The sequence below is a fragment of the Hibiscus syriacus genome, unplaced genomic scaffold (genome assembly GCF_006381635.1).
Source record: "Hibiscus syriacus cultivar Baekdansim isolate YM2019G1 unplaced genomic scaffold, ASM638163v2 tig00111409_pilon, whole genome shotgun sequence".
Lineage (NCBI taxonomy): Eukaryota > Viridiplantae > Streptophyta > Magnoliopsida > Malvales > Malvaceae > Hibiscus > Hibiscus syriacus.
This window is the reverse complement of record NW_024063086.1, coordinates 3,179,602-3,199,801: the sequence shown is the minus strand read 5'-3', so window position 1 is coordinate 3,199,801 and position 20,200 is coordinate 3,179,602.

The following is a 20,200-nucleotide window of genomic DNA, read 5'->3' as shown; positions in this document are numbered from 1 at the left end:
ACATTAAAGATTGTAATTCAGATTATAAGTCTTTAATGTATATTTAATTTGAATTAATTAAATAATATTTTATTTATTAATTTGAAATAAATTTAAAAACCCTATTAGGGTAAGGTCTAGCAGCGGTTTCACTTCAGTCGTTTTTCTCAAAACTGATTTTGGGAAAAGAAAATTTTGTTCTCAATCGGGTGAACTAAGTATAGGCCGAGACGTGTTTTTGTGGAGGCTTACGATTCGAACCGTTTGTTATCACCACTTTTCGTTGTTGCCTTTGCTGTTTTTCAAGGAACCCATTGTAAGTATTTGCATCCTTTCCTCCCAAATTCGGTTTTAGGTACTTGGATCGTTCGTGAGACCGTCGAGTTTTGTTTCCGCTACGTCGTGGGGTGCTCCGACGGTCCCAACACCGATGTCGATATTTTTCATATTTACTTTCTTGTTTTATTTGTTTGGTTTAATTCTATTCATACCCTTCATATTTTAGCGGGTTTTTACATTTTAATCCATATTTATTTGTTGTTTTGCATGATTGATTTTAATTGCATGTTTAGTTCACATTTAATCCCTTGTTTGTTTAATTTGTTAAGTACTGATTAAAATTCATTTTGATTTTCTTTTGATTTGTAATAATTAATTAGATTGTTTTACATATTTAAATTCTCATGAGAAATTTTGTTGCATGAGTATTTTTTTTCTTATTTCCTTAACATTATTTAGCCTCTAGGATTTACCTCTAAGTTAGGTAGCTTCTCTATTAAATAATTATGGTTAATTAGAGTCTTAGTTTAGGTTTAGTCCCTATTCTGAGCTGGTATGGTCATTTTCTAAATTCGGTCATAGAACTTTGATTTTAAATTGAATCCTTATATTTAGGTTTCAAATATTTTAGTCCTAATTTAGATTACTTTATCTTGTAGATTTAGTCCTTACATTTAGATTCTTTTATTTTAATCTCTCGTTAGGTAATTTCCTTCTTAAATTAGTTGTTTATATTTTTTCCATGTTGGTATATTTACATATGTATGAGTATGTGAATGATTTATTTACGAATCAAATTACATCATTTTTGCATAATATGTATGATACCCTCACAAGCATAACTCGACCCATCACAAATAATTAGATTAAGAGTAATACCCCGCCATTTTATGTTCGTCGATGAGTCATTGTCTCAACGTATTAGAATATTACTTCCGACAATTTTAAAATGAAAGTGTATTCTGCCAAGTGAAACCTTAAAATTTGACCATGCCTAAAATTTGGGAACGAGAGAAAAAAATTGTTCGCTTATTTATACTCCTCGAGAAAAGATCGTTAGAACATATAAAAGATACGATATTGACGTCTTTAAATAATTGAATATCTTTTTTCTTTCTAATAAGGTTTGGTAATTTTTTAATTTAATTTTCCTTCTTTATTCCATCTTCTTTCATGCATTTAAATCAATAACGAATTTTTGAAAGGAACTGTAATATTTCTTTATTTCGATTGGAGTGGGGATCGATTGCCTCGAAGTATGAGGGGTCATTTCTTCTCGATAGGAAATAATTAATTATTATTATATTTCATTTTAAAATGCAAAGAATATTATTTGAATTGATCGTTAACTAAAATATATTTGAACTTGTAGATTTCATTGCAAAGACTATTAATTAATCGACTAGGTACCGATTTAGGGCGTTGTGGGGGTGCTAATCCTTCCCCATGCGTAATCGACTCCTACACTCAATTTTTTGGCACGCATACCGTAAATTTTTGTTTTAATGAAAATTAATATTTTTAATAAAATGATAAATATTTTTTGGTGCCCAATCATACTCTAATCAAAGATTGGTGGCGACTCCTCGAACTAATATTTTACTTTATTTTTTAAAAGGGAATCCCAAATTAGATGAGATTTTTAAAATCACACTTCTTAATTAAAAATTAAAGTGGTTTTTTGTAAATAAAAAAATAGTTTCGACAAAAGCAATGTCCTATAATTGGGAAACCATTTTGTAACTTTTAATAGTCAGAGGACTCAACAAAGCAGCACACTATAGTTGATGGATGGTTTAGGTATTTTATCCTTAGTTTTTCACTTTGTTCTTTAACAATGTATTGTAGTAAGAATGTACTTTATTATGGACAATTTATAAGATAATGCTATATAAGTGAAATTATAACACTCATCTCTCGTATACCTTTCTGTATACGAGATACAGATGCACATCTCGTTTAAAAAAGTTCCTTATTTGAAAACCCAAAAAAATTTGTTTTTCAATTTCGGAAAACATCAAATTTTAAGATAAAACAAAACATTAATTGTAATCTGTTACAAAATTCTACTTAATTAAAATTCAGAGCACTTTTAATACTTTAATTACATACCAAATAAGTTTTTACAAAATAACTAGATTGCCCCTTTGTCACTGATGAGTCAACCTGAATTGATGATCAATGTTGCTATAGGTACACTCTTTACCCAGTTAATCTCTACCTTTACCTACGTGTGGAAGCAAAATACGTTAAGCATTTACTTATTGAGACATAGTATTGTAAAGAACATTATGGTATTCATAAGTATATCATAGTTATTTGATTTCAAACTAATTGGTATTATCCATAAGGATTACCTAAGTCCCTTTTTATGAAACCAAACTTCTTCCATACTATCATCATAAACATCTTTTGTATGTCCAACATACTTTTCTTTCTTTCATTATTCCTTAGTAATTATTCATTAATTTTAGTTATGGCCTCGTTTCATGCATTAATACATCCGTTCATACATTTTAGTTATGGCATCCTTTCATGCCTTAATCCATCTGTTCATGCATTTTAGTTATGGCATCCTTTCATTCCTTAATGCATTCGTTCATGCATTTGAGTTATGGCATCCTTTCATACCTTAATGCATCCGTCCATGCATTTGATTTATGGCACTTTTTTAATGCCTTAATGCATCCATTCTTGCATTTGAGTTATGGCATCTTTTCATGCCTTAGTGCATCCGGTCATGCATTTGAGTTATGACATCCTTTCATGCCTTAATGCATCCGTTCATGCATTTGAGTTATGGCATCCTTTCATGCCTTAATGCATCCGTTCATGCCTTAATGCATCTGTTCATACATTTTAGTTATGGTATCATTTCATTCCTTAATGCATCCGTTCATGTATTTTAGTTATGGCATCCGTTCATGCCTTAATGCATCCGTGCATGCATTTTAGTTATGGCATCCTTTCATGCCTTAATGCATCTGTTCATGCATTTTAGTTCTGGCATCCTTTCATGCATAATGCATCCGTTCATGCATTTCAGTTATGGCATCCGTTCATGCCTTAATGCTAACACATGCAATACTATAAAACATACATTAATTTAAACATTCTAAACTGAATCAGTATGAATCTTCTTCATCTCAAATAATTACAATAACTATACTCACCAGGTAATCCCCGCTAACAAGATGTAGAGAAGTCTGGCTAATTAGTAACTTTATCTTTCCCCATTTTCTTGCTAGATTTAGGAGTTTGGTTACGATCTATACAAGCATCCATTAAGTACACATAACATACCAATGTTAGTATACTCCTTAACATTATACTCTAACAAGATTCAAAATATCATTATTTCAATTTCTATAACAATTTCAACCTATCTTGAAATTCCAATCTCATTAGTATCGGTACTACTACCCTGGTATCGATACTTCTATACTATGGTACTGATACCCCCTTTCAATACTGATACCATTTCCATATTATGTATGGCATGGTATCAATACCCTTATCTCAATATTGTTACTACTATACTATGGTAACGATACTTTTTTTCAATATCGATATCATTTTGACATTCTAGATCCATGGTACTGATACTTCCCCTTGTTAGTATCGATACCCCCATCAGTATCGATATCAATTGCATCGGTACTGATATTGTTCCTCACATTTCTACCTATTTACACATATAGTATCAGTATTGTCCTATCAGTACCGATACCATTGCCCAGATTTACCAGTTTTTAGCTCGATTTTCACTTAATTTTTCCCTCTAATTTTATGCTTTAACCTCTAACAATACTATTAAATTCCTCTTTACTTAACCCAACTAACTTTACTTTATTTTTTCACCTTTAACATTTAAAATCTTCATGGAACATCTTAACTCAAGAATCATATCATTTTTCTAAACATTTTTTTAAACATATCTCATGCTTTTAATATCTTATTCAATCTTTTGACAAGTCAATTCTACTAATAAACCTCAATAAAAACACATATATCAACATATAATTCAAAAACCCATTTCCTTAAATCTCATATACAACATCCACCACTTAGTTTTAATCTTCTTTAATCCTTCCTTAAGCTTACATATCACTTAATGTTACCAAAGCAACCCATAATTTAAAGGAAGAACTAACAACTTGAAGTTTACCTTATACCATGGAGGAGAGCACTACCCACGTGAAGAAGAAGAAGAATAGAAAATGTTTTACTTTCCTCTTTTCTCCTATTTAAAATCCCTAATAAGAATATATTTTTAAATTCATTCTCCCCCTTAAAAGACCAAAGTGCCCTCTTAATTTATCTATTGATACAAATTAGTCTAAATACTATTTCAAATCATTTTCTCATCTTTTACCACTTATTCAAATAAATCTTAAATTTTCAAATCTTTTTAATATAGTTCTTGATCTGATATTCGGGGCATTTCAATTCTCCCCCTTAAGATCATTCGTCCTCGAAAATAAATAAATATCTGGAATGAAGAGGTATGGAAATTGTATTCTCATGTCCTCTTCTCTTTCCTAAGTTGCTTCTTCAACCTTATGATTCAGCCAGAGTACTTTAACTAAAGGAATCTTTTTTGTTACAAATTTTCTTGATTTCTCTAGCCAATATCCGCATCGATTCTTCTTCATAAGTTAAATATGATTGAATCTCTATCTTCTCTGGTGTGATAATGTGGGACGGATCTGATCAGTACCTTCTGAGCATCGATACGTGAAAAACATTATGGATATTATCCATATCCAGAGGCAAAGCTAATTAGTATGTTACTGGACCGACCCTTTTCAAGATCTCATTAGGTCTAGTGAATCTTCGACTCAGCTTTCCTTTGCGCCCAAATCTTAAAACTTTCTTCCAAGACGACACCTTTAGTAATACTTTATCTCCTAATTGAAATTTGATTTCTTTTCTTTTCAAATCAGCATAAGATTTCTGCCGATTAGAGGCTATCTTTAAATTACCCTGAATAATCTTTACTTTATCCTTCATTTCTTTAATTAATTCCGGCGCCCAACTAGGTTTTGGTCTTTTAATTCAAACTAATTTAATGGTTTTTGGCACTTTCTCCCATACAGAGCTTCATACGGGGCCATCTTAATGCTAGATTGATAACTGTTATTATATGCAAATTCCTCTAAAGATAAAACTTTCATATGATCCTTTAAACTCAATCACACATGCCCTTAGCTTATCCTTGATTATCTGGATAGCTCGTTCTGACTTCCCATCTGCATGCGGATGAAAAGTTGTGCTGAAGTTCAATCGAGTACCCAATGTCTCATGTAACGACTTCCAGAACCTTGAAGTAAACCTTGGGTCACGATCAGATACTATTGATATAAGCACTCCATGCAGTCTTACTATTTCTTTCATATACAACTCTACATACTTATGCATCAAGTAATCTACTAGAACTGGAATAAAATGAGTTATTTTGGTCAATCGGTCTACAATTACCCATATGAAGTCCTTTTTGTCTGGCGATAAAGGTAGCCCTGAATCAAAATCCATGGTAACTCTCTCCCACTTCCACTCAAGAATGGATATCGGTTGAAGCAATTCGAAGGGTACTTGATGTTCAGCTTTTACTCGTTTTCATGTCAAACATTTTACCATAAATTCCGATATAGCTCTTTTTATACCAGGCCACAATTAATGACTTTTTAAATCATGATATAACTTATTCTCGCCTGGAAGGGCTATAATGTGCTTCATAAAGAACATCTTTCTTCAATTCATCATTATCGGAAATGCAAAGTCTTCCCCGATAATATAGACATCCATCCACTCTTATTTCGAAGTCTTTGGTCTCGTTCTTTTTATTTGTGCCATTCTCTCCAAGCATTTCTCATATTGACCTTGTAGCTCTTTTATCCGATCCAAAAACATCGGCTTTAACTTAAGCTCAGCAATCAATGCACCATCTTCTTTTAATGACATATGAGCATCCAAAGCTAGTAGAGAGGCAAAAATCTTTCAGCTAAGTGCGTCTGCTACCATATTCTCCTTTCCGGGATGATAATTGATAATTAGATCATAATCCTTTAAAAGATCAATCCATCTTCTTTGCCTCAAGTTTAGTTCTTTTTGAGTCAATAAGTACTTTAGTCTCTTATGATCCATATAAATATGGCATTATTCCCCATATAGATAATGACGCCAGATTTTCAATGCAAACACAACGGCTGCCAATTCTAAGTCGTGAGTCGGATAATTTTTCTCATGATTCTTCATATGTCTTGAGGCATAAGCCATAACTTTTTCATCTTGTATTACCACACACCATAGTCCATTATGGGATGCATCACTAGAAACAACATAGTCTTTTCCTGACTCATGTTGTACCGAAACGGGGGCCTCTGTTACTATTCTCTTAAGCCTTTCAAAGCTTTCATGACATTTCTCTATCCAGAAAAATGGCATATCCTTTCGTAACAATTTAGTTAGCGGCAAAGCTAACATTGAGAAGCTCTTCACAAACCGTCTATAATAACCAACAAGTCCCAAGAAACTTCAAACTTCAAAAATATTCCTTGAGGGTTGCCAATCCACTATAGCTTGAATCTTTCTAGGATCTACTCTTATACCTTCTGTGGAGACTATGTGACCAAGGAAAATAACTTCAGCTAACCAGAATTTACACTTTTACAATTTTGCATACAACTTCTTCTCATAGAGTGTCTGAAGAACTACTCGAAGATGAACATCATGTTACTCTCTTGACTTGGAATATACAAAAATATCATCTATAAACACAACCACGAATTGATCCAAGTACGATTAGAATACTCGTTTCATCAAGTCCATGAATATCGCAGGTGCATTAGTTAAACCAAATGGCATCTCTACAAATTCATAGTGTCCATATCAAGTCCGAAAAGTTGTCTTTGAAATATCATCCTCTTTAATCTTTAGTTGTTGGACCTCGACCTTTGATCTTAGAAAACACCACTGCTCCTCTCAATTGATCAAACATATCATCAACCCTTGGAATAGGATACTTGTTCTTTATTGTTACTTTATTTAACTGGCGGTAATGAATGCATAATCGCATAGACCTATCATTCTTTTTAACAAACAACACATGTTCTCCCCAAGGAGAAACACTAGGTCTTACAAACCCCTTATCAAGTAACTCTTATAATTAGGCTTTTAATTCTCTCAATTCAGTAAGAGCCATTCTATATGGAGCCATAAAAACAGGTTCGGTACCTGGGTAAATCTTAATCATGAATTCTACCTCACGATCTAGAGGCAATCCCGGTAACTCCTCGGGAAAAAAGTCTTGAAATTCTCTAACCGTGGGAATATCATTTACTCTAACCTCTAGAATTCGAGTATCTATCACATTGGCTAGAAAAGCTATACATCCTTTCGCCATCATTTTCCTTGCAGTCATGGCTGATATCATATTTGATGGTGATTTCGCTCTTTTGTCGATCATTACGATTTCTAAACCTTCGGCATCCTTTAGAAACAAGAATTTCTTACGAAAATCGACTCATCCATAATGTGAAGACAACCAATCCATGTCTAAAATGATTTCAAATTCATCCAAGGGAAACTCCAAGTTTTTTGGAAACACCATCTCTTGGATCTTTATAGGGTATTTTCTACATATTCTAGTTACTCTCGCACTGGGACCTATGGGGTTTACCACTATCATCTCACTCACAATTGGTTCTAAAGGAATTCCTCTAACTCTAACCAATTTTTACTGATGTATGAGTGTGTATAACCAGGATCAACTAAAGCAAATACAAACTCATTAAAAATATGAAAATACTTGTTATGATTTTAGGGTCATCCTGATCCTCGTTAGTCTTAATATTGTAAATTCTAGTGACTCTCTGATTCTCTTATTTCTGCATTGAATCTGATTGTCCCTTGGATCTACCCATTCCTCTGCTTCTATTTGAGGCTACCACCGATCTTTCAGATTACGCCGAATTGTCCCCATATTTCTTAGGACAGTTTCAAGCAAAGTGACCACTCTCGTCACATTGGAAAAAAGCTCCACTGAGAAGGCTACTGTGCAATTTACCATATGTTTGATATGGAATTCTCTCCCCAAATGCTCTACCTGATCTAGCTGCAAAAGGCTGGGATTGTCTATTTTTCTGTGAAGCGGCTGCATAACTATCTCTAGTAGTATATCTGGAACTCAAGCCCTTGCCTCTTTTAACATGATGGGGACTGAAAGGCATTCCCACTCTTTTCCCCGTCTGTAAACTCTGTTCCACCACTAAAGTCTCCTCTTGACCTCGTTCAATAGCTTTGACTCAGTTTATAACTTTTTGTAAACTCGACAAATTCAAAGCCAACATCATCTCTTTCAACTTTGGCCTCAAACCCTCTATGAACCAATCACCTCTCGTATTATCATTTGGAACGACTTCAGTAGTAAAACAACTTAACTTGTTGTACTCAGCCTCGAACTCATGTACGGCTCGATCACCTTTCTTCAGATTAAGGAACTTTAATACTATTGCCCGTCTGAACTGTTCCCCCACATACTTGTTCTTGAATTCTACAGGGAAGAATTGTCAGGTCACTTGCTCCGGTGGTCCATATATTATAGTATTTGACCACCATACCCGAGCTAATCCTCTAAGTAAATATACAACTCCTCCCAACTTTTTCGGATCCAAGCATTGAAGACATTCGAGCATTATTATAAAATAATTTAACCATAAGTCGGCCTCCATAGGACCCTCCCTCTCTTCTCCCCGAAACGCTGGAGCTCCCAAGCTCTTCAGCTCTTTTTGGATTAACATTCTCGGTGCTGGAAGAGCTAGGGGAGGTTGAAAATGAGTCAGTATGGTCTCAAGGGCTTGCATAAAAGTTCCAAACTCAGGCACCGGAATCCTTTGAGGTGCAGGTACCCTAGCATTTTCAGAAGGGAGAGGTTGTTCACTATTAGCCTCATAATTTTCACTATCAGTTCCTTCTTGAATCTCTTATTCCCCAGCCCTTCTCGAATTCGTAGATTCCAACATCCATTATGACATACATAATAATAACATTACAATTAGTAAGGAATGTCATTAATTTCACTCTAATGACACCATACCAGTAACATTGACAATCTTTATGGCATGTAATCCCTTTTTGTTTTTAAAATAAAACCAGTTTCGACCAAGAATCGGCTAAACCTGTAGCTCTGATACCAATACCTGTAACACCCATATCCTAAATATCTTTATATACACGAGATATAGATGTCACATCTCTTTTAAAATAATTCCTTATTTGAAAACCCATAAAATTTTATTTTTTGATTTCGGAAAACATCACATTTTAAGATAAAGCAAAACATTAATTATAATCTGTTACAAAATTCTACTTAATTAAATTCAGAGCACTTTTAATACTTTAATTACATGCCAAATAAGTTTTTACAAAATAACTAGATTGCCCCTTTGTCACTGATGAGTCAACCTAAATTGATGATCAATGCTGCTACAGCTGCACTCCTTACCCAGTTAATCTCTACCTTTACCTACGCGCGGAAGCAACACACGTTAAGCATTTACTTAGTGAGACATAGTATTGTAAAGAACATTATGGTATTCATAAGTATATCATAGTTATTTGATTTCAAACTAATTGGCATTATCAATAAGGATTAGCTAAGTCCCTTTTTATGAAACCAAACTTCTTCCATACTATCATCATAAACATATTTAGTATGTCCAACATACATTTGTATATTTCATTTTTCTTTAGTAATTATTCATTAATTTCAGTTATGGCCTCTTTTCATGCCTTAATACATCCATTCATACATTTTAGTTATGGCATCCTATCATGCCTTAATGCATCCATTCATGCATTTTAGTTATGGCATCCTTTCATGCCTTAATGCATTCGTTCATGCATTTGAGTTATGGAATCCTTTCATGCCTTAATGCATACATTCTTGCATTTGAGTTATGGCATCCTTTCATGCCTTAATGCATCCGTTCATGCATTTTAGTTATGGCATTCTTTCATGCCTTAATGCATCCATTCATGCATTTTAGTTATTACATCCTTTCATGCCTTAATGCATCCGTTCATGCATTTTATTTATGGCATCCTTTCATGCCTTAATGCATCCGTTCATGCATTTTAGTTATGGAATCCATTCGTGCCTTAATGCATCCGTTCATGCATTTTAGTTATGGAATCCATTCGTGCCTTAATGCATCCGTTCATGCATTTGAGTTATGGCATCATTTCATGCCTTAATGCATCCGTTCATGCATTTTAGTTATGGCATCCTTTCATGCCTTAATGCATCCGTTCATGCATTTTAGTTATGGCATCCTTTCATGCCTTAATGCATTCGTTCATGCATTTGAGTTATGGAATCCTTTCATGCCTTAATGCATCCGTTCATGCATTTGAGTTATGGCATCCTTTCTTGCCTTAATGCTAACACAAACAATACTATAAAACATACAGTAATTTAAACATTCTAATTTGAATCAGTATGAATCTTCTTCATCTCAAATAATTACAATAATTATACTCACATGGTAATCCCCACTAACATGATGTAGGGAAGTCTGGCTAATCAATAACTTTATGTTCCCCCTCTTCTTGCTAGATTCAGGAGCTTGGTTACAATCTACGCAAGCATCCATTAAGTACACATAACATACCAATGTTAGTATACTCCTTAACATTATACTCTAACAAGATTCAAAATATCATTATTTCAATTTATATAACAATTTCAACCTATCTTGAAATTCCAAGCTCATTAGTATCGGTACTACTACCCTTGTATCGATACCCTTCTCTCAGTATCGATACTACTATACTATGGTACCGATACTTCCTTTCAGTATCGATACCATTTTGACATTCTGGATCCATGGTATCGATACTTCCCCTTGTTAGTATCGATACCCCATCATTATCGATACCAATTGCATCGATACCAATACTGTTCGTCACATTTCTACCTATTTACACCTATAGTGTCGGTACTATTCTATCAGTACCAATACCATTGCCCAGATTTACCATTTTCCAGCTCGATTTTCACTTAATTTTTCCCTCTAATCTTATACTTTTACCTCCAACAATACTATTAAACTGCTATTTACTTAACCCAACTAACTTTACTTCATTTTGCCACCTTTAACATCTAACATCTTCATGGAACATCTCAACTCAAGAATCATATCATTTTTCTAAACATATTTCAATCTTTTGACAAATCAATTCTACTAATAAACCTCAATAAAAACACATATATCAACATATCATTCAAAAACTCATTTCCTTAAATCTCATATACAACATCCACCACTTAGTTTTAATCTTCTTTAATCCTTCCTTAAGCTTACATATCACTTAATGTTACCAAAGCAACTCATAATTTAAAGAAAGAACTAACAACTTGAAGTTTACCTTATACCATGGAGGAGAGCATTACCCATGTGAAAAAGAAGAAGAATAGAAAATGACTTACTTTCCTCTTTTCTCCTATTTAAAATCCCTAATAAGAATATATTTTTAAATTCATTATCCCCCTTAAAAGGCCAAAGTGCCCTCTTAATTTATCTATTGATACAAATGAGTCTAAACACTATTTCAAATCATTTTCTCATCTTTTACCACTTCTTCAAATAAATCTTAAATTTTCAAATCTTTTTAATATAGTCCCTAATCTGATATTTGGGGTATTACATAAATCATATTTAATCAATTACCTTTTCAAGATTTGAATGATAAATATGTAAAAGTGTATTTTTTAACACATTTTTTAGAATTACATTTAAAAATCCTATTCGGATAAATCATTATAGATGAATGTTATTTTAATATTTGATTTATAAAAATAGTATATTTGGGTAGAAAAGTTGTAAAATGTTGAGAAATAATTCTCACGGAATCTCAGGATGGTTAAAATACTGAAATCCAACGGCTCTCAACTCGACCTGAATTTATAGGGGTAATTTTTGTTTTTGAAATTCAGGGTTTGAGCAGGACGGGGCGAGTAATGTAGTATATAAGTTCGGGACAGGATAAGGTCGAGTTTAACGTAAAATAATCACCGATCCGGCCCGGTCCTGTTAATTTATATTTTTTATATATAATATATTTAATATTTTAGGAATTTTAATTTTATATTATTAAATATGTTATTTAATTATTAAAAATATAAAAATTATTATAAAATATATTATTTTAACAGTTTAAAATATAATAAATAATTTTAAATATATTATTATAAAATATATTATTTTAACTATTTTAAAATATTAATATATTTAGATAAGGTTGGATTAGGGTTGGTGTTTTAGTCTAAAAATCGGGGAGGGTTTGGGGAGGGAAAAAAACTAAAATTCATTAGGACTAGTCCGGATCGAGTATAAGAAATATGTTTTCGAGGTAGGATTGGGGCGGCTAAAACGCCGCTCCGCCCCGTGTCCATCCATATGGAATTGAATCATGATTTTAAGATTTTATTTATTTAGATGGTCTTATAATAAATTTAAAATAAATTTATTTTAGATAATTATTTAGTTTAATTTAGAACAAATAGTTTCTATATAAAAAAATAAATCAAACTAAATTGTATAATTATATTTTTAAATCGAAATAAAATCAAATTATAAAATAAAAATTTAAATTAAATTGAATCAATAATTTAATTTAAATATTTTTTTTTTATTTTCTCGACTTCGTTGATAAGCCTGCATGTGATAATCCTTGCTTTTTATGAGTTGGTGGTGACTAATGACGCGTGGTTGTGTGTCGGCAAAAGTGATAGGATTCAGGTGCTCTATCGTGCGAACATTCAATCGAATTAAGTCGAATTAAAAATTTTAACTTAGTTAAATTGATAATTTTTATATTATAAATAAAATTTTATTTTAAAAAAATTCAAACGAAATTTGCTTTATAAAATTCGACTGGAGTTATATAAATTTAATTTTTTTAATTATAAATATTTATTACGTTAATGGTACTAGTTGATTTCAATTGAAATAATTTTTTATAATCATATACGATATACATATTTATTTTCCCATATTTTTTAAGTGTGATATATATATCATGCAGAGTTGAAATATTTGACTCGAACTTAAAAAATAATTCACTTATTATTAAAAAATTGAGTTATTCGCCCAATGTGGTTGGTTCAAGTTATAAGCAACTTGGTATCTCTTAAGCAGGTCTCGAGCTCGAAACCTTGTGTATGCAGAAAATTCTGGCTGAGAGACTCACCTACCAAAACCAGGTGTGTGACAAGAGTTGGTCCAGATTATTCAGAGCAAAGTTTTTGGGAATAAGGAGGACAACAACAAAAAATTGAGTTATTCAAGTCATATTTTATAACTCAAATTTTATTTATTTTTTTCGAATCGTATTAAGTTTGTGAAATTACAAGTTGATTCAAAACTTTTAACATCAAATTAAATTGAAAATTTTGATTTTTTTAATCGATACGAGTTTCTTGTGTGAATAATCTAAGGTGATCATAGTATAATATTTGTTCATAACTTTGTTAACCTATGTACAACGCATACAAATCTTGTAGACAAAGCTACTAAAACTTAAAATCTCTAAAAAAATAATATATTTTTAATATTAGAACCATTTGATGAGTTTATCGATACAAGTTTTATTTCCCTTTATTTAGTACCTTATTTCAGCATATGTTTATTTTTATAACATTATTTTTAAAATGTAAATATATTACACCCATTTATTAATTTTTACCATGAGTAGGTAAGTTTGTCTTAAATAAATTAAAACAAAATATTAGATCCTTCTTATTTACATTTCTATATCCATTATTTACCGGTCTAATTTGATTTAATATTTTTGTTAAAAATATGTTTAAAATATTTTAATAAATTCAAACATTTAATAAATGATTAAATATTTAAATTGAATGCTGATTTTTAAGAGTTGACTACCGGAATGGGCTAATCTTTTAAAATAATTACATAGTAAACTTATAGAGTATTTGTCGAATTTAGTAAAATGACTCGTATTATAATGTAAGCGGTTAATTAAAACTGCCTTAAAGTTGTTATGCTCCACCCACACATTGTCGCACCATGCACGTTTTCACTTTAAACGTCTCAGCATTACCTTCGTTAAGAGTAAGGTTCCTGTTGATGTTTGTGACTCAATTGAACATCATGAGAATGTACAAAAATTATTTAACGGCTACTGAAAAACAATTCAAAACTTTTCAAAAAAATTTAGTGAGCACCATAATCATAAGGTTCACATCCATGAGGCTCACTACTGTGAAAGGCGTACGTGATTACATCAATAAGATGCGAGATTTAGCTACTCGACTTAGGACACTCGAGGTTGAAATGTCTGATTTTTTTTCTTGGTGGTGCACTTTATACTGAACACTCCACCTCAGTATGGGCCTTTTGTGATCTCCTGTAACACACATAAGGGTAAATGTTTTATTGATGAACTTTTGACCATGTGTGATAAGGACGAGGCTAGACTCATACTGGAGATGGAGAGATTGCACTGATAGATACTCATGGAGAGATATCAGGCCAAATTAAACCAAAGGGGAAGGTTAAAATCCAGCCTGAAACAGACATTAAGAAAGAGTCCAAGTGTTTCTTTTGTAAAAAAAAAGGAACATCTACTATGTCAAATTTAAGAGTTGGCTTGAGAAGAAAGGTAATCTCACTCATTTACTTTGATTCAATTATGGTTGATGTTAATTATAACATATGGTGAATTGATTCTGGTTTTATAATCCATATCTCAAATTTCTTACGGGGATTAAAAAACCTGAGGGAACTAGTGAGAGCTGAGAGATACATCTATTCAGGGAATAAGATGCAATCACATGCGAAAGTGATAGGGACCTGCGAGAATTAGTGTTTAGTAGTGGTTTTGTTTTAATTTTAGAAAAGACTTTTTATATTCTCATTTTTTCTAGAAATTTAATTTTTTTTCAAGACTTGCATCATTGTGGTATTATTTTAATTTTTCAAACAATGCATTCAGTTTTTTTTATAAATATGAAGTTTTTGGAAATTAGATTTTATCTGATGGTCTTTACTCTTTAAATTTGCAAAATAATGTCACTCGTAATGTTATGTTCATTCAAGCTGGAACTAAATGATGTGTTCTAAATGAAGATTCATCTATCTTGTGGAACCAAAGATTAGAACACACCTCCATTGAAATGATATAGAGATTATTAAATGATGGGGGTACTTAGTACCTTAGATTTTTTCGATTTTGACACTTGTATAAATTGCATTAAGGGTGATCAAACTAACAAGTCAAAGAAAGGTGCCAAGAAAAGTTCAGCCATATTGGAAATAATCCATTCCGATATCTGTTAGCTAGATATGATTGTACAAGGTCAGAAATACTTCATCACTTTCGTAGATGATTACTCACGATACATGTATCTGTACATGTTTTATCACAAGAACGGAACATTAGAAGCCTTTAAGGTTTTCAAGGTTGAAGTAGAGAAACAATGCGATAAGCAAATCAAGATTGAGAGAACTGATAAAGGTGGTAAGTATTATAGTAAATATATCAAAGATGGACAAGCACTTGGTCCATTTGTGAATTTTGTTCAAGATAACGATATAGTTTCCCAGTACAACATGCTAAGATCACTTGATCAAAATGGTGTTTTAGAAAGAATAAATTGAACTTTAATGAATATGGTGCGAAGTATTCTTAGTAGCTCTAAGCTACCTAAGATTTTATGGTTTAAAGCTCTCAAAATGATTGTGTATATATTAAACTGAGTTTCAACCAAGGTTGCCCCCAAAACACCTTTTGAGTTACTTAAAGGTTGGAAACCAAATTGCGACATATACGCATATGGAGATGTCCATCTAAAGTGAGAATTTATAACTCGGAAGAAAAAAAATGGATCTGAGTAACATTAGTGATTATTTCATTAGATATGCTGAAAGGTCCAAATGATACATATTTTGTTTCCATCTCATATCACTAGAATTGTAAAATAAAAAAATACAAAGCTTCTTGACCATGACTCAATCAGTGCGAGTGATCTATCTTGGGACCCAATTCTTATGGATCAACCTTACACTTCAAGTGAGAGATTGGTTATTATAAAAAAAAACACCCCACAAGTACAATCGGGTGTTGAACAATCAACTAATTAAAAAATCAATAATTTATAGCAATTGCATTGTGTATATACAAGAGTCTGATTAATGTTGGAACTAAAAAAGATCATGAATCATTTTCACAAGCCATGAGCTACAATGAATCAAAATTATGGTACAATGCTATGGAAGATGAGATAAATTCCATGAAAAGCAACGATGTTTGGGATGTTGTATCGTTTCCCGATGGTCTAAAAGCCATTAGATGTAAATGGGTCCTTAAAAAAAAGATTTGATGGGAAACATTCAAAGATATAAAGCAAGACTTGTTTCGAAAGGATTCATTCAGTGAGAAGGAATCGATTACATTGAGATTTTTAATCTAGTATCAAAGAAAGATTCCTTACGTATATTGTTAGCATTAGTAGCTCATTTTGACCTTGAGTTATAATAAATGGATGTAAAAATTGTCTTTCTCAATGGTGACCTAGAGGAAGAGAGATATACATGAAACAACCTGAAGGACCATCCTATAGTGATGGTGAATAATTGGTATGTGAGTTGAAAAAGTCTATATATGGGTTGAAACAAGCCTCCCGACAGTGATATTTAAATTCCATGAAGTTATCTCTTCATTTGGTTTTGTTGAGAATATCATGGATCAATGTATATATCAGAATGTCAGTTTGAGTAAAATTTGTTTTCTTATTCTATATGTGGATGACATTTTACTTGCAACAAATGGTAGAGGTATGCTACATGAGGTGAAACAATCTTTCTAAAAATTTTGATGTGAAAGAAATGAGTGATGCATCTTATGTTATTGGCATTAAGATTCAGCAAGATAAACATCAAGGTGTTTTAGGTCTATCTCAAAAAACCTATATCAACAAAATTTTAGAACAATTTCAGATGAAAGATTGTTCACCTAGTGTTGTTCCTATCGTGAAGGATGATAAGTTCAATTTGACTAATGTCTGAAGAACGATTTTGAGAAGGAGCAAATGAAAAACATTCCATTTGCTTCTGTTGTTGGAAGTCTGATGTATGTTTATGTATGTACAAGACCTAACATATCATTTATATTTGGGATGATAGGAAGATATCATGGTAATCTGTTTATTGACCATTGGAAAGCTGCAAAGAAAGTTTTGAGGTACCTAAAAGGGAAAAAAGATTACATGCTTACAAAAAAACGATCATATAGTTTGGAAGTGATTGGCTACATTCAGACTTTGTTGGTTGTGTCGATTCACGTAAAACATCATATTACATATTTATATTTGTCAATGGAGCTATATCTTGGAGGAGTGTCAAGCAAATCTTAACGATTACTTCCATTATAGAGGCTAAGTTCATTTCTTGTTTTGAGGCTGCCTCACATGGAGTATGGTTGAATAATTTCATTTATGGGCATAGACTTGTGGATTCGATTTCTAGGCCATTAATGATATATTGTGACAACTCAGTTGTTGTATTTATGGCTAAAAATAAGAAAATAGAAGTCGAAGTAAACACATCGACATTAAGTATCTAGTCATAAGAGAATGTGTTAAGGAAACGAAAGTGGTCATTGAACACATTAACACTGAGCAGATGTTAGTGGATCATATAACTAAAGGCATGTCACCATATAAATTTAAGGATCATGTTGTCACTATATGACTTGTTTTTACTTTGTAAATTTTCATTGTAATAACGATTTTAATGAAACTCTATTAAGTTTGATGTTTCTCATTTTGTTGTGTGCACATTAATTATTTAGAGAAATATCACTAAAGTTTGGATCTAGAATAAAAATTGGGTTTAATCATTAAGATTTTTTTGTTAAAGTGTTGAGACATGATACATTGTGATACATGAAAGATATTACTCAAATCTTAAGGGGAAATGTCGTCATGATTCATGCATTATGTTTCGACTTTAAGTACTCATAAACATTACAAATCAAGTGGAAACATGTAAACAATTAATTAAAACTGTCTTAAAGTGGTTCTACTCCACTGGCACATTGTCGCACCATGCACATTTCCACTCTCCCAATTGGAGTTAAGCATGGACATGTAGAATATGGGTAGTTTTTGAGTATTTTTTATGGGAAACCACACCTATAAATATTCATCTATTCATCTAGTCAAGGTTCATAAGCATCAACCCACAATTCATTCTAAGTATTTCCAATTGGAAGCATTTGAAAATTTATTTCATCTAAGTAAGGTTTTGAGTGCTTATAAGATCCTTGGCGGTTATAGTTTTCATGTATTTAAATTTAGATTGCTAGACAATGGTTCACGGTGGTTTGACGAATTAGACGGTGGTGCAACCACATCCCAAATTCTGAAAAATTATGTAGGCAACGGCTATAGGTATTTATAATCGATCATTTTTGTTGTGTTTAAGCTCTATGTATGTTAACATATAAATCATATTATAAATTGATTCCTAATCACCAAATGTATAAATTAACGCAAAATAATATTATTTAACTAATTAAAATAATATATGTATGATAAAGTCAGGTGCTTTATTAGAAGCAACCTCGCTTATTTAATCATCCCTAATTTTGTCGGCAAAAGATAACACTTGTTTCTTTTATTTGTCATTATGAAAAGATTCTAAATTCTTTGGCAAAAATATAATAATATTTTTGTAATGAAAAATACAATATATATTTTTAATAATATGATATGATTATAAGATAGTATATGTTTAGAATCTTTTTTAATCATTGATAACATACACATATAATGGAGACATAATTACTCGAATCTAAAACTTTTAAAGAGAACAATTCGCTCATTTATTAGTAAAGTCGCTCAGTGAGTTCATAACTCAAAAGACTTATTTATTATTGGTGTATATCGGATAAATTTTTAAAAATTTAATTTTACGCTCAAACTATTGCATGATTCCAATTGAGGGTTGAAGATCCTCCAGTCCCCTTATTTCTTTTAAATAAAGAAATTAAATGATTAAAGTAAAGTGACAATGAATCTACTTTCCATCCACAGGTTTGTTCCTTTCATATCTAACAAAAGCTTGTTTAGTTTTTTTTTTATTATTACATTATATTATTGTCCACAATACTCAAAGATACTATGGGCATTATATTATTGTCAAGTTTTGTAGGTGTTTGATTAAAAGAAATATTTTCATTTATTTTTTCATGTAAATAAATTCCGTTAATTTATTAAAAAATATCAAAATTATAATGAAATATAGTTAAGATATGTTCCTATAAATATTGACATAAGAAACTAGTCATTTGAGACCATACAAGGATCATAGAAGGAAAATGTTAAAAACCCATTCAAAAAACTTGAAGAAAAAAATATATATGAACATGTTTGATTGTATCGACAAATGAACCACTACAAATGATTAAATTATTAAAAAAACTATTGACAATCATAAATCAAAGTAAAGCATCACGAGAAAACTAACTACAAACGCAAATCGCGTATCTAAATTCAATCTAATGATCCAAAATAGAGAAGATCAACATGATAACAAATAAATGTCATCTTGATCAGTCAAGGTATAACCAAATCCTATCCTAGTAAAATTAAATAAAAACGACCAAACAACAGATAAAGAAGATTAAAAATGTGTCAAAATACCGAGGATAATGTGCCAAAAAAACATATAAAAATGTGTCATAAAAGAAAAGTTATGAAAATTAAAATAAAAATAAAGGGGAAATAAAAATATAACATAAGAAAATAAAGGAAAATAATGAATACATGTGATTGACAACTAGCATCAAAGTTGATGTCGTTGCCTGCCAAGAAAAGAAGAAAAAAAGTTACTAGAGAAAAAAAATCTAAGAT